Genomic DNA, 15241 nt, shown 5'->3' on the forward strand with positions numbered 1-15241 from the left:
AATTCAAAGGTTCACCCACAGTCAACCTTATGCATGGCTAAACATGAGTCCTCCAATGACATCAGAGGTTCATCAGTCACATTAGAAGCTCCCATTCACATCAGCGGTTCCTCCATCCCATCAATCAGAGGTCCCCATCCCATCAATCAGAAGTTCCCCATCACATCAGAAGTTCCCCATCACATCAGAAGTTCCCCATCACATCAGAAGTTCCCCCATCAGGCTGACTTCCATCATCCCCTGAATGCTGGTGAAATATGAAGGTGTCCAATGCTGGCCTTCCTCTGAAAATGCTAGACTCCTGGCTGGCTCTGGCTTCCATGCTTTCTTCATCACCGTATGTTTATTCAGAACTTCTGTTCTTACTTGATCCCAATCAGTGATGTAGAATAAACAGAAACCAATGGATCAGGATAAGAGACAGGCAACTAGGGATGAGCTTCGAGTTCGACTCGAACATTGGCTGTTCGCAAGTTCGCCGAACAGCGAACAATTTGGGGTGTTCGCGGCAAATTCGAATGCCGCGGAACACCCTTTAAAAGTCTAAGGGAGAAATCAAAAGTGCTTATTTTAAAGGCTTATATGCAAGTTATTGTCATAAAAAGTGTTTGGGGACCTGGGTCCTGCCCGAGGGGACATGGATCAATGCAAAAAAAGTTTTAAAAACGGCCGTTTTTTCAGGAGCAGTGATTTTAATAACGCTTAAAGTCAAACAATAAAAGTGTAATATGCCTTTAAATTTCGTAGCTGGGGGGTGTCTATAGTATGCCTGTAACGGGGCGCATGTTTCCCATGTTTAGAACAGTCTGACAGCAAAATGACATTTCAAAGGAAAAAAAGTCATTTAAAACTACTCGCGGCTATTCATTGCCAGTCCGACAATACACATAAAAGTTCATTGATAAAAACAGCATGGGAATTCCCCACAGGGGAACCCCGAACCAAAATAAAAAAAAAAAATGACGCGGGGGTCACCCTAAATTCCATACCAGGTTCTTCGTGTCTGGTATGGATATTAAGGGGAACCCCGGCCAAAATGAAAAAAAATGACGTGGGGGTCCCCCTAAATTCCATACCAGACCCCTCAGGTCTGGTATGGATTTTAAGGGGAACCCTGCGCCAATATTAAAAAAAAAACGGCGTGAGGTCCCCCCAAAAATCCATACCAGACCCTTATCCGAGCACGTAACCTGGCAGGCCACATGTCCTCAACATTGGGAGGGTGCTTTGGGGTAGCCCCCCAAAACACCTTGTCCCCATGTTGATGAGGACAAGGGCCTCATCCCCACAACTCTGGCCGGTGGTTGTGGGGTCTGCGGGCGGGGGGCTTATCGGAATCTGGAAGCCCCCTTTAACCCCCAGATCCCGCCCCCCCTGTGTGAAATGGTAAGGGGGTACAAAAGTACCCCTACCATTTCACTAAAAAACTGTCAAAAATGTTAAAAATGACAAGAGACAGTTTTTGACAATTCCTTTATTCCTTTATTCATGCTTTATTTCCTTTATTCATGCTGGCACGGTGGGAGGCTCCCACTGTGTGAAGCGTCTCCTCTTCTGACGGTTCTTAAATAACGGGGGGCGGGGCCACCCGGTGACCCCGCCCCCCTCTGACGCACGGGACATGACGGGACTTCCCTGTGGCCATCCCCGTGACGTCAAAGGTCAAACACCGTTGACTAGTAAGAGTCTCTAGATAGGCAAAAACAGTCTAGTGCAAAGGACTGTTAGCAGGTCTGATAGCAAAGTCCGTAAAACAGGCCGAGGGACAAACACAAGTAACTGGAAGCAAAGTCTGTGAGCAAGCAAGGGGTCGAGCACTGAAGACAGTAGCAAAGTCCAGGAGCAGGCTGAGGGTCAATAACTGGAGACAGGAAGCAATATCCGTAGACATGCCGAGGGTCAAACACAGTAAGCAAGTGGAGAAGTCCGGGAGGCAAGCTGAGGGTCAGATGCAGGTAGAGATCAGAGCAGGTCATTGTCAAGCCGGGTCACAACAGGAAATCAAGAATCAGGATACAAGCAGGAAACACACAGGGAGCTGAAAGACAATCCAGCAATCTAGTCATGGCACAGAGTGGCTTTTATAGGCCAGTGGGAGGCTCATGTTGTGCGTGCTATTGCCTACGTGCGTGCGCCGTTCCGCTGAATCGCGCACGCGCATTTGCCGTTTCGCTGAAGTGCACACAAATATTAACCGTTTAGCCGAATTGCACACGCGCATTAGACGCTTCGCTGTATTGTGCCCAGGGATGCGCCGGAGTGCCACTCTACCGCGCACGTGCGAAGGAAGGCAGCGATATTGGCGAGACTGGTACTTGCCTCTTTCCTGACACGCTCTGAACATCCAGGCCGCTCTCTCTCTCTCCCATCCATGATCGCTGGGAGAAAGACTCCCATTCAACCCAGGCTGCCGGCAGTGCTCGCCCCCCCTCCCGCTCCAGGCAGGCCCTGAAAATGCACTCGCAAAATGCGAGCAGGCGAGTGCAATTTTTGAGGGGTGCCTAAGAATATGTGTTTGATGAATATACATTATAAAAGGGATTATATATAAAAAACAATCTAAGTTGGGGGGGCTTGTGCTTCCTATAAGATAATGAGGTCAGCCTATGCTGCCCCTTTAAAAATCAACTCAGCTTTTTTGGGCTTCTTTGATGTATTCTGGTTTTCTGTACTGACCAATGTACTTATTGATGTTCTTTCTTTGGATTGGCAGGTTGTCAACAATGACTTTTACCAGTTTGAACCTGACTGGTTTTCACTAGGAGTCATTACCTACATCTTGGCCACAAAGCATATGCCATTTCGGAGCATGACCTTTGATGAATACAGGAGAGAGGTGAACTTCAGCCATCCCAATTACCCCCCTGACATGGACCCGGACCTGGCGGACTTCATAAAAGGAGTAAGTAGGAGAATACCTTTTTTAACTCTAAATAGCAACAGGAAAGGCTTCTGGGCCTACTATTGCTGCTGCTCTAGGGGTATAATGTAGGTTTGCTGACAAGTCTGGTCATTGGCTTGATTGTTGGGTTGTTTGGCTTCTTTGTCCCTGGTAAAAGTTCAGTTACACAACCATGGTAATACTTTATCATAGCAGAAGATGCCACATGGGGTAAATCACTGATATGCACATTTCATAATTCTATCAAAACTGAACTCAAACTCATTTATTTTTGCATCCAGCACCTGTACTAGTCTATATGTGTATCTTCACATGCTACGATGCTCTATTGGGTTGAAAATAACCACCCAGGAGGAGACGCACAGTAGTCAGAGTTCTTTCCTAATCCAGACAGAGCCAAGTGATGTAACGTTTATTACTCATGTATACAAGTCCTCATTGATAACTGTTCATTATTTTATAGCTGCTTTGCAAATATCCGGAGGAGAGACTGGGGATCAGTGAAGACATCCGATCCCACATCTTCATGGAATCCATCGACTGGGAAGAACTAGAGGAAGGGAAAGCATCGCCCCCTTTCCAAGTGGACATGGTAAGTACCCAAATCCTAATGGGATGATATTACTATATATCTGACAGATTGGAGCAGTGCTGTGTCCTTACAGATAATGAAGGGAACAGAAATGTAATCCAGCCTGCAGGAAAACCTTATAGACTAACCAGTCAATTGTTCCCTTTTCCATGAGAGGAGAAGATAAGAATATAACTTTCTAGGCACCAGATACAATGGTGCACAGTTGGGAGTGAGTGGAAGTGAGATGGTACAATGGTACATGATACAATCTTTATGAGGTCTATGATATGTGACGTCACCCATCACCATGTGGATGAAGTGATGGCCATAGACACAAATTATGCTTCTAAATTTATGTCCTATCAGTTCTCCCATTATATGGAAATGAGGAAGAAGAGATTGGCTCTAGTTTGTATTGGGAGGGCTGGTCATTATTAAACAATTAGTCCAGAAATCTATAAACATTGAATATGACGCATTGTTTCTTTTTACAGCCCATGGACATCGACATGGAAATGGACGACCGACTTTCTCCATCGGCTATAATGCCAAAACCATCAAAGAATCCAGAAGAGATATACTTACCCATGTTCACATACATCAACAGCATGTGGGCATGCATGTAAATCTGCATTAGACAATGACATCTTCCTGTGAAGATTCAGAAAAAATAATTCTACGCATTTTTGACAATTTCTTAACATCACAGAATTTTTACCACCATTGTTTACACCACAGATGGTTGATCCAGGGAATAATTTGATTGCCTTCGGGGGTCAGGAAGGAATTTTTTCCCTGTTGGAGCAAATTATACCATGCTTCATAAGTGTTTTTCGCCTTCCCCTGGATCAACAGGTGAGTTCCATACTGTACATTCAGCTGTATAGAGAAAAAAAGCTATCAGAAAGCTATCATTTTACTTCTTCAGCTGTACTTACCTCCCAGGTTACTGAACTGTTAGTGCCCACGGAGCTTGTGTAGTGGTCCGGGGATTTGAAATCCTTGCTCTTCTCCGTCTTCTATCTGCAGCACTTGATGTTCTGTGCTGGCGATGACCAGTCAGAGTGCAATTGATCTATCCTGCAAGTGCCGTAGAGAGTAGAAGGGTGAGGATTTCAAAGCTACTACACAGGCCATGTGCCCACTGACAGCTCACCACAGATGGTTGATCCACAGAATAATCCGATCAACTGGGAGTTATGGAATTCACCTGCAAAACATGCCATCATCAATTCCTATACATACAGAAGAAACCCCCAAGAACTTGTGTCCTGCACCTACAGCGTCTCCCTTTTGATAAAAATCGTCAAGCTTTGTGCCCTGAGTCAAAAGAAAAGATGACATCACCAAGAATTTCTTCCCTGTAGGTGCAGTGTTTTTATGAACCACTAAGCTTTGCTCTGTATGTATAGGAAAAAAAAAACTGGCCAGAGAGGGATTACTTTGACGCAGTTGGCCAGCTTAAACATGTATTGCGATATATGTGAACCAAAAATCCCTCTTTTTATGCAAAGTTTGTTTGAAATGGAAAGGGTGTATAGCAATGTGCAGAGCATTGATTTATAGATTATTTTCCCCCAACACATTGCACCACAATGCAAAGTCACTTGTTGTGGTGCACTGCACATTCTGTTGTGCAGATTTTGGAAAAATTCTGGAACAAGATGGATCAAGCTTGTGGCAGAAGAGGGGAGAAGGTGATCTTTATTTATATTGGCCACATTGTTTACTAGGAGCAATGCCATTTTATTCAGATTTAATGTGAGGCTCTCATTAAAGATATATTCTTTAGTACAGTTTCAAACAATTGAAAATAATTAAGAGGGACACCTCAAAGAGTTTGAGAAGAAAAATGAGGTGTGCGAAGCGTGTTGCCAAGAGGGGATGGGGGTACATCATTGGTGCCAGTGAGAATAAAATAAATCCCATCATTTGTGTCAGTGGGATAAAATAAGTCCTATCACTGGTGTCAGTAGAAGAAAAGAAGTCCTATCATTGGTGTCAGTAGAAGAAAAGAAGTCCTATCACTGGTGTCAGTAGAAGAAAAGAAGTCCTATCACTGGTGTCAGTAGAAGAAAAGAAATCCTATCACTGGTGCCAGTAGAAGAAAAGAAGTCCTATCATTGGTGTCAATGAGAATAAAATACATTCCATCATTGGTTATAATGAGAATAAAATAGGTGCCATTGGTGTCAGTGATATTAAAATATATTCAATAATTGATTTCAGTTTGATAAAGTGCATTCCATCATTGCAGAATAATAAATCCCACCATTAGGGTCAGTTGAAATAAAATAAGTCCCATCATTGGTGTCAGTGGGATAAGTCCCGTTGTTGTGTCATTGGGAATAAAACAAGTCCCATCATTGGAGAGAGAGCAGAGGGAGGACAAGAGTGGAAAGTTCCCTATGCATACGTCCTCCAGTGGCGACCTATGAAGCTCTGTTGAACTCCATGCCCAAGAGGGTTAAGGCAGTGCTGGAAAATAATGGTGGCCACACAAAATATTGACACTTTGGGCCCAATTAGGACATTTTCACTTAAGGGTGTACTCACTTTTGTTGCCAGTGGTTTAGACATTAATGGCTGTGTGTTGAGTTATTTTGAGGGGACAGCACATTTACACTGTTATACCAGCTACACTCACTACTTTACATTGTAGCAAAGTGTAATTTATTCAGTGTTGTGTGAAAAGATGTAATAAAATATTTACAAAAATGTGAGGGCTGTACTTACTTTTGTGAGATACTGTATATAACGGGAAGGCAGGGACCTCATCAGAAATCACAGGGCCCTATAGCAAAACTTTTAGAATGACATCTAATGAAGGACTGAACAGGACTTTCTGAACATTTTTTGGTTTTTCAATAAAATTTGGAAGTGTTAGACCCTATATCAGGTTAATACTGTTTGTGTCTGTCTATCCCAATGACAATCTTTCCTCGCATTTCTTATGATGCTGTCACATTGTCCTGAGAAGGAATCTCAATAGGGTCATGAAAACCAAAAACACTTGACAGAATATATTTTTTTCCCAAATCTTTCCAAAACTGCACTGTAGTTGACCTTCAGGTACAAATCCACATTTGCTTTGTGTTTTACCCAATATAACTTAATAATAAAATCTAAATAGAGACCACACCATGTACCACAAAATACAGCTTCAGTGGCTGTTGTTCAATCATCACTTTTTTTTCAGATTGAAACAATAGGTTTTCCAGTTAAGAAATTTGATCTACTTCTGATATATTTTTCTTTCCCCAGGGTCAACATGAGGACTATTAGTCTTCTGGAACCTGTGGATCTTGATAAGACGAACCTTTTGTGCCAAATGGGCAACTCTGCCACTGTATATACCCACAGGACCTGTGTGAGTTTTCATATGGCTGGGCCTGGTCAGGGGTTCACTAGAGACACATTCAGTATATCTCACAACCTTTACTCCCAGTGGCAAGCTGCTATCTGTTAAGAAACTCGCAATGGGGAATATGGAGATGTCCCCCAGTCCGGTGCACTTGCTCCTGATGCTTTTGCCTGCCTTACAGCGAATTATCGCTCCCTTAGCCGCGGGTGTCCTTCTGGATCCTGTGTGTTCTTTTTTCTTTTTTTTTCTCAGCAACAGTTGCCTTAGGGCACAAGTGAAGTTTCCCTGGCATCAGCAAACTGCATATATACTTAAATGGATGCATTGCTTACCCGGGTATGCCAGAGTGTTATTACAGTTAATATCAGTTTGTTCTGATTGGGTTAATGTTAGGTTTAAATGTTTCACATTGAAATGTAATAGAATGTGGTGTCCAATTCCTGCTATAATGTCCATGCAACTTAAGCAATATACCAAAGGCTCTCACATAAAAGAAGCCAGGAACTCCCATCTACTCAACCTTATATGTTTAGAGGTGGGGTTGGGGAGGGGGGACGGGAATCTCTTTACATATGGGAATGTTGTTAAAGTCACAGATATTGATTATATAGCATACAAACATACAACAGTAATACCATGTTGGATATTAAATGGTTGACTTGGAACGTGAGAGGTCTCAGGGCCAAGCCCAAACGTAACGCAGTATTGGTATATCTCAAGTCCCAACATGCGGACATTGTGGTGCTTGTTGAGACTCATCTCACGGGGCAACTCCAAATGACACTTAAGAAACCCTGGGTGGGATGGCTATATCAGGCCCCATACTCTGCCAATTCCAGAGGTGTAGCTATACTTGTGGCTAAAACGGTACAATTTGTGCTTTTTGCTCTTAGATCTGACCCGCAGGGTAGGTTTTTATTTTTACATGCTAAGGTGAATGGGCTAGAAATGTTAATTATGGCGTTCTATGTACCACCTCCCTTTCAACTAAGCGTTATACACGAGGGGATAATGTACATGTCTCAATTCCCTACGGTTCCTGCGTTGTGGCTGGGTGATTTCAACAACATAATGAATAGGGATTTAGACCGCATATCAATGACACCCCAAGATGGTATCACCCAGCCACATACTAGGTTTAGTAAGATAATAACGGACCTGGCCCTTGTGGACACGTGGAGACATTGCAATGCATCGGAAAAGGCATACTCCTGCTTCTCCGCGTCCCATAACACCATGTCACGTATTGACCTCATTTTTATTTCTGGCACCCTCACCCCCCTACTTAAAAAGGTAGGATTTAACCCACGTATCCTGTCCGATCATGCCCCATATTGGATTATGCTTAGAATTGACGCTCCCCCCAGGACATACAGCTGGAAGCTAAATCCGTTTTGGCTGACGGTTGTCCCTGACCTGGGGGAGGCGGCCAGTGAATGGGAATTCTTCTTCCACGTAAACAAGGGCACAGCACCCCTTGAGATCATATGGGATACTTTTAAAGCCCATGCCCGAATGATCCTATCGCAACGTATCTCCCGGTACCGCAAGACTTCCTCCCAGATTCTTAAACAGGCAGAACAATCCCTGGTGGAGGCAGAAAAGAACTTCACGGATGACCCTTCTCCATTAACAGCAGACCAATTAAAATTACAAGCCAGAATAGTGAATAATTTATACTTTGAAAAAGCTGATAGGAAAATCTTTTATAATAAGCAAAGGCCCTGTGAATGTGGAGAGTGGGCGGGTCGACTCTTGGCATATTTAGCACATCTGGACCACAGACCTCCCACGGTGGTAGCACTTCGGGCTGCGGCCGGTGGGATGTTGACTGATCCTGATGAAGTGGCCGGGGAGTTCCGCTCATTTTTCACATCCTTATACTCATCTAATGCTGACACCTCTGTAGAAGAAATAGCGTTAATGCTATCCAACATAGAGCTGCCCCATCTTACTCAACTCCAGATAGATCAGCTAGAGGCCCCCATTAATGAAAGCGAAATATCAAAGGCAATCTCTTTGCTCAATCCATCAAAGGCACCGGGGTCCGACGGATTACCCTTGGAGTTCTGTAAAACATATAGTGAGACATTGATTCCCAAACTTTGTGAACTATTTTCTCATATATTCAAATCTGAGTCCCTCCCCCCATCCATGCACGAAGCAAATATAGTACTGTTACCCAAACCAGGGAAAAATCCAGAACTCCCGGAGTCCTATTGCCCGATATCCCTTGTCCAACTAGATGTAAAGATACTGGCCAAGATCCTGGCGCGTCGCTTAAATGCGGTGATCCTTTCGTTAATCCACCCGGACCAAACCGGTTTTATGCCAGCAAAAAACACGGCATATAATTTACGTAGGCTTTATATGAACGTCCAAGCCAAACATGACACCATGGGCTCGAGAGTGGTGGTGTCCTTAGACGCCGCAAAGGCGTTCGACTCTGTTGAGTGGACGTACTTGTGGGAATGCCTCACAAAATTTGGGTTCGGGCCCCGCTTCATCAAATGGATCCGACTACTATATCAGAGTCCATGCGCCAGGATCTTGGTCAATGGAAAGGTTTCTGAGCCATTTCCTCTTTCTAGAGGCACTCGGCAGGGGTGTCCACTCTCTCCCCTGTTGTATGCACTTGCGGTGGAGCCTCTTGCCGCATTCCTTAGAACACACCCAGGCGTTATGGGACTTGCTCGTGGAAACCTGCTGGAAAAGATAAGCTTATATGCTGATGATATGCTATTATACCTAGCAGATTCAGGCACGTCTTTACAATTGGCCCTGGAAGTAATTCAAAATTTCGGCAGATACTCAGGATTGAAAATTAATTGGGATAAATCCCAGATCCTCCCTATAGACGTCAGTGTGCCAACCAGAGAACAATCCACTTCTTAGGGTCAGCGATATGACCTACCTAGGGATTGTGATAACCCGATCACCAGAAGACTATGTCCGCCTTAACTTAGAACCCCTAATAGCAGTACTGAAACGCAAAACACAGACATGGGCCAAACTACCCCTAGGGGTGATGGGTTGAATTAACCTAATTAAAATGGTCCTCCTCCCTAAATTTTTATATGTACTGTGGCAGGCTCCAACCTACTTACCCTTGCGGATATTTAAATCCATTGAGGCTATTCTTAACTCATTTGTTTGGGGATCGAGTCGTCACAAACTGTCTTGGCAAACGTTGAAAAACCCGACAGAATTGGGAGGTGCGGCATTGCCAGATTTTAATCTCTACTATCTGGCGGCGCAATTGTCTCACTTTTTCCACCTAGACAAGCACGACAAAAAACGTTGTTTATCCCTGCTCTGTGCTCCATGGAGACGTGGAGTCTCACACCCTTTCCAGACTCTTTTCACAGGCCCTAATAAAATAGATAACAGGAAAGGAATGTTATACCATTACTGTAGGGTTTGGGAAGTAGTAAAACACAAACTCAAAATACCACCTAGGCACTCTCACACACCCCTATGGGATAATCCTGACTTGGGAGAACTCCACAAGGTGCCAAATCCCGAACTATGGCTTCACTACGGGGTAGGATTTTTGTCAGATGTCTACCGTGACAACATCCTACAGTCATTCCAACAACTCAAAACAAATTTCAATCTCCCAAACACTATGCTCTTTCGTTATCTCCAGCTCCGTCATGCCCTTAATGCCCAATTCGGCGGGTCTCCTCCTGACGTGGAACGAGCGGATGTCTTACACATTATGTTGGGTTCTGACCATCGCAAACTCATTTCAGAATTCTACAACTCTTTGCTAAGACCTGCAGCAGTCGCAATTACATATAAATTAAAAGGCGTATGGTCGGGGAACGTGGGGGAGCTGGAGGATGATGAATGGGATGATGCCCTGGAAACTTGCAAAAAAGTCTCTACCAAGTTATCGGATCGCCTTACACGTCTGTACATTTTACACAGGTCATATTTGACCCCCCACCGTATAGCCAAATACAAACCCAGTCAAAATCCCAATTGCCCCCACTGTGATAGTCCATCCAGTACCTTCTTCCATCTCCTGTGGCTGTGTCCAGTAATACAGGATTATTGGTCCAAGATAGTTAAGTTTATCCATGATGAAATGGGATCCCCACTCTCACTATGCCCCAAACAATGCCTACTAGGAATATTTCCGGACCCTGACTCAGATAAATATCATAAGATATTTCTCCAAGAATCGTTATTCATAGCTAGACTACTAATAGCCAGAAAATGGCTGCAAATTACTCCTCCCACACTTCACGAATGGATATCAAATATTAACAATGTTCTTCTGTATAAAAAGGAAATCTATGCCCACAGGGGTTGCCCAACCAAGTACGGCAAAGTATGGGATGCCTGGCTGGAAAACGCTTCCACCTGCAATACACCCTCAGAATAATATATCTCAAAGTACAAGACTCCCTCTAAAGCATTAAAATGTGGATGGATGTGGTCCCCTTTTCATACCATGGCTGGTGTGATAACTCTATGTGGGAGGGTATAGGAATACATGGCCTACTATCCTAGTCATGTAGATGTGATGTAGGATGCCATTATCTGATGCCTGCTCTGTATTCTTTACATTTATACTTTCTTTTCTTTTCCTTTTTGTTTGTTGCCTAAGTTATTCTCTGTTGTAACTTGAATAATATTCTACTGTACCATGGATGTAGATGACCTGTATGTAAATTACTCTTTCAATAAAACACCACGTCAACTGTAAAAAAAAAAAAATGCTGGAAAGGGTGGCGGCTCCCCTTGAGGGAAAGGTTGGACTTGATTAAGACCTACCTGATTCCTATCTTTCTGTATGTCAGCTTTGTTTGCATCTTGCCAGAGTCCTGCTATACCAGGATTTATAGTTGTTTCTTCCAATTATTATGGGGGAACAGGCTGAATCTTGTGAAGAGCAATGTGACTTACCTATCTAGGCAGAAGGGTGGCCTAGGGATGGTCAACCCGGTTGAGTTCTTTTCTCTGATGTTTTTGAAACATAATTTTGGTAACATGTTTGCAGAGAGACCGCCTGGATGGGTAGGTATTTTCCAGATCTGGTTCAGACCTTTTCTGGGCTGATGGGAGAGTGGCGGGCCAGTGACTGGGCTCATGGGCTTATGTTGCCCCGTGCCTGAATTTTTTTTGACGGTGGCATGTGACAGCGGAGGAAATCAGGTCCCTCCCTAAGAGACTCCTGGGTGAGAAGATCGTGGGTACTGTCTTTCATGCGCCACTGGCCTTAAGGGATTGCCCAGGTCATAGTATGAGGGAGGGTTTATGTTTAATAAATTCTGAGCAGATTCCCATGAAATTTAGGGACCATGCCAGGCTCTATTTCCACGGTAGGCTTTATGTGAGGGGGAACGTGAAGTGCTGCTCTTTGGACAATCGTGGTTGTCCAAGAGCAGAGTGTCAGGGTGAAGTGGAAACCATGGACCACTTCTTGTTTCAGTGCCCTTTCAATATAGAAGTCTATAAAAAGGTGGGGAGGGCTCTGAATATTCCTTTCTTGCCTAGCATGTCTTATGCTGAGTGGGTGTATGGAGCTTTGCAGAATCACAAGGGATTTGATTTGGACACTCTTTTTCTAGTCAGCTTAGTAGTCCGATTTTACACCTGGAATGCACAGTGTCAGGTATCCCTTCGGCAGAAAGTCCTTCCTGTTCCGGTGGGGGTGTGTGAGATTCTTGGTAGGGAAAATTGGGGGTCTCGAGAAAGGCAGTGCTGGTTGTTTTCATCACTCTATGCTGCGCACCTGGGGGGCGATAGGACCACACAGGCAGGAAGCTCACTCTAAGGTATTTACACCTTTCTTTTCACTTCCCCTTTCCCTTTTCCTCTCTTTTTCCCTTTCCTTCCCACCTCCCCAAAAAACCTCCCCCCTTCCCTTCTTTTCAACCTTGATGCTATCACAAGATAGTTGCAGTTTAGCATCACCGTCTATATGACGGTGCTGCCTTTTCTGATGTTTTTCCAAACCCCCTCTCCCCCCCTTCCCCCCCATTTTTCTACCTCCCCTTTCCTTCCCTGGGCCACCTGGGGGAACTCCCCTTGTGGCTGTCCTTGGAGCACCCTTTGTGAGCGACTGGTGTGAGGTTTTGGGTTGCTTTGTTGGGTGCATTGGCCTTTTCCTGGACCCGATTCGGCGGGCTTGAGACAGCAGCATTCTCCCAATCCTTTTTTAATTCGGATGCAATATTTCTGAGTTCTATGCAAGTTGAACGGTCAGTTGTTTTACATATAAATGAGTAAATTCATTTAATTGATGTTATGTCTACTTTTAGAAATGCATATTTTTTTATACGTTCTCTTTATCAATTATAGACGTATTCACGTCCTGCTGTAAAACCACCTACCCCTGAAGAAGAGAATTAACATCGCAGACTTGCAACATGTTGGGTTATCTCTGTTGTCCCTTGTTAAACAGAGTAGTGGTTATTTTCAACTGCTTTGTTTTTGCATATCTCTGTATTTGCATCCTATGTATATTCTATGTATTGTATACCCTACTTTTTAATCATATTCCAATAAAACCAATATTTTTATGACAATGCTATGACTTTTAGATGACTATTACCCCTTTAAAGTCCCACTTAGAGGAAAATTTTGTGCATTTCGTTATGTTTTAGGGATGTGGGTTGGTCACCTTTAATGTTTGAAAAAATAGCACCATTTAGCTAATTCTTCAATTTCGGGTAGCAAATACTCATTCCTCGTCTGGTGTTCTCCTTTTTTATTCCTTACCACTACTATTATTAATATATGACCAAGTATGACAAACTATGCAGGTAAAAACTGGGACAATGCTATGTCGGATTTTTACAAAAACTTCACTCAGAAGGAACAAAAGGATACAGAATTATTATCCATTTTTTAAATCTAAAAAAATTATTAGAGAAAACATCCCTTAACCACTGGCACATACATTCCTTTGAGAGTTACATGAAGAATAGCATCAATCCCTTTGGGTTGCATGCCCAAATTTTCCCTACCATGCAAAATATTGGACCATCCTTTAAACAGGAATGGGAAAATAATTTGTCTACCTGTTCCAATGGTATGATGTTCCTACTCATAGAGGAATATAAAAAAAACCCTTAAGGAAATTGACAGAGAACTAGAACCTTTATATATACAACTTATAGCCTTTAAAAATCATGTGTCATACACAGTATGACAGTGAACTGAATGAACATCTTGAGCAATTTAATAGGGACATTCTGGTCAAAAAGGAAAAAAAATTCCTTAGAGACCAAAATGCTTTCCAAGAACAAAAAGCATACAACTGGAAAAATACACAATTTAGAATGAGGTCCAATTATAAACAAAGATCCCATAACACGGATCCTGGTCTCTCTGATGCTTCTTCTGTATCATCAGTTTCCTCTAGGGGTCCTTGAAAATTTAAGAAGTCTAGAAAATCAAAAAGAGGCCCCAGTGAAAGTGGATCTAATGAAAAATTAAACAAAAAACGGATTACTGAGCCCTCAACTTCTTCGATAACTCTCAATGGTACTCAAGCGGCGCTGAGCAACCCACTAGGTACTGTGGGCACCCCCCACTCACTATTTCATTCTGATTCTAACACTCTCCTCCCTAGACTTTCATCATTAGGTAATAAAGCACCACCTCTTTATGTGGCACAAGATGATCGTTTGGTTAATCCAGTCACCAATATGGAATCACATTGAACCACAGATCGGGTAAGCACTCAAAGTATTCCCACTGTTGGATCTTTGACATATAATTTGAATGTTATCAATTTGTCTTCATATACACTTACAGCCCTAGAAACACAGGTTCTTGCTCTGGGTTTAAGTTTTTGCCCCAATCAAGACCTAGACAAATTTGAGGTCATAAAGGACCTCCAATTATTCGCTAGGAAATTGATTCTGAAACAACTATACTCTAAAGATATACCTACTAAACCCAGATTTGAATCACAGGTACTCAAAGCTTTAGACACCTTGATTGACCTCCTGGAGGAAAATGACACCCCAGACCTAATTGATCAAATCGATCTAGGGCATCTTCTCGGTCAGTTTGATCAAACAGAACCCCCTCTACCACCATCATGTATTTACAAAAAAAGGTTGAACAAGTTTCCTATGCTGAACACAAATTCAAATGTTTTAACCTTTGTGAAACTGACGAGTAGTAAGATATGTAAAATTAAGACATCTCAACACAATCATGACAATTTATCCAAGGCTGAAAAAGAAGCATTGAGATCATTAACCAACAATACCTCGATAATTATAAAACCCTCTGATAAAGGGAGGAACATTGTTGTGATGGACAATGATATGTATGTCGATATGTGTGATAGGATTTTGAACAATAAAAAGTGGTATTGCAAAATCCCATATACCAGAATTGAGAAATTCTATCAGGAATTCTACAACCTGAT

This window comes from Aquarana catesbeiana, linkage group LG04 (assembly GCF_042186555.1).
Source record: "Aquarana catesbeiana isolate 2022-GZ linkage group LG04, ASM4218655v1, whole genome shotgun sequence".
Classification (NCBI taxonomy): Eukaryota; Metazoa; Chordata; class Amphibia; order Anura; family Ranidae; genus Aquarana; species Aquarana catesbeiana.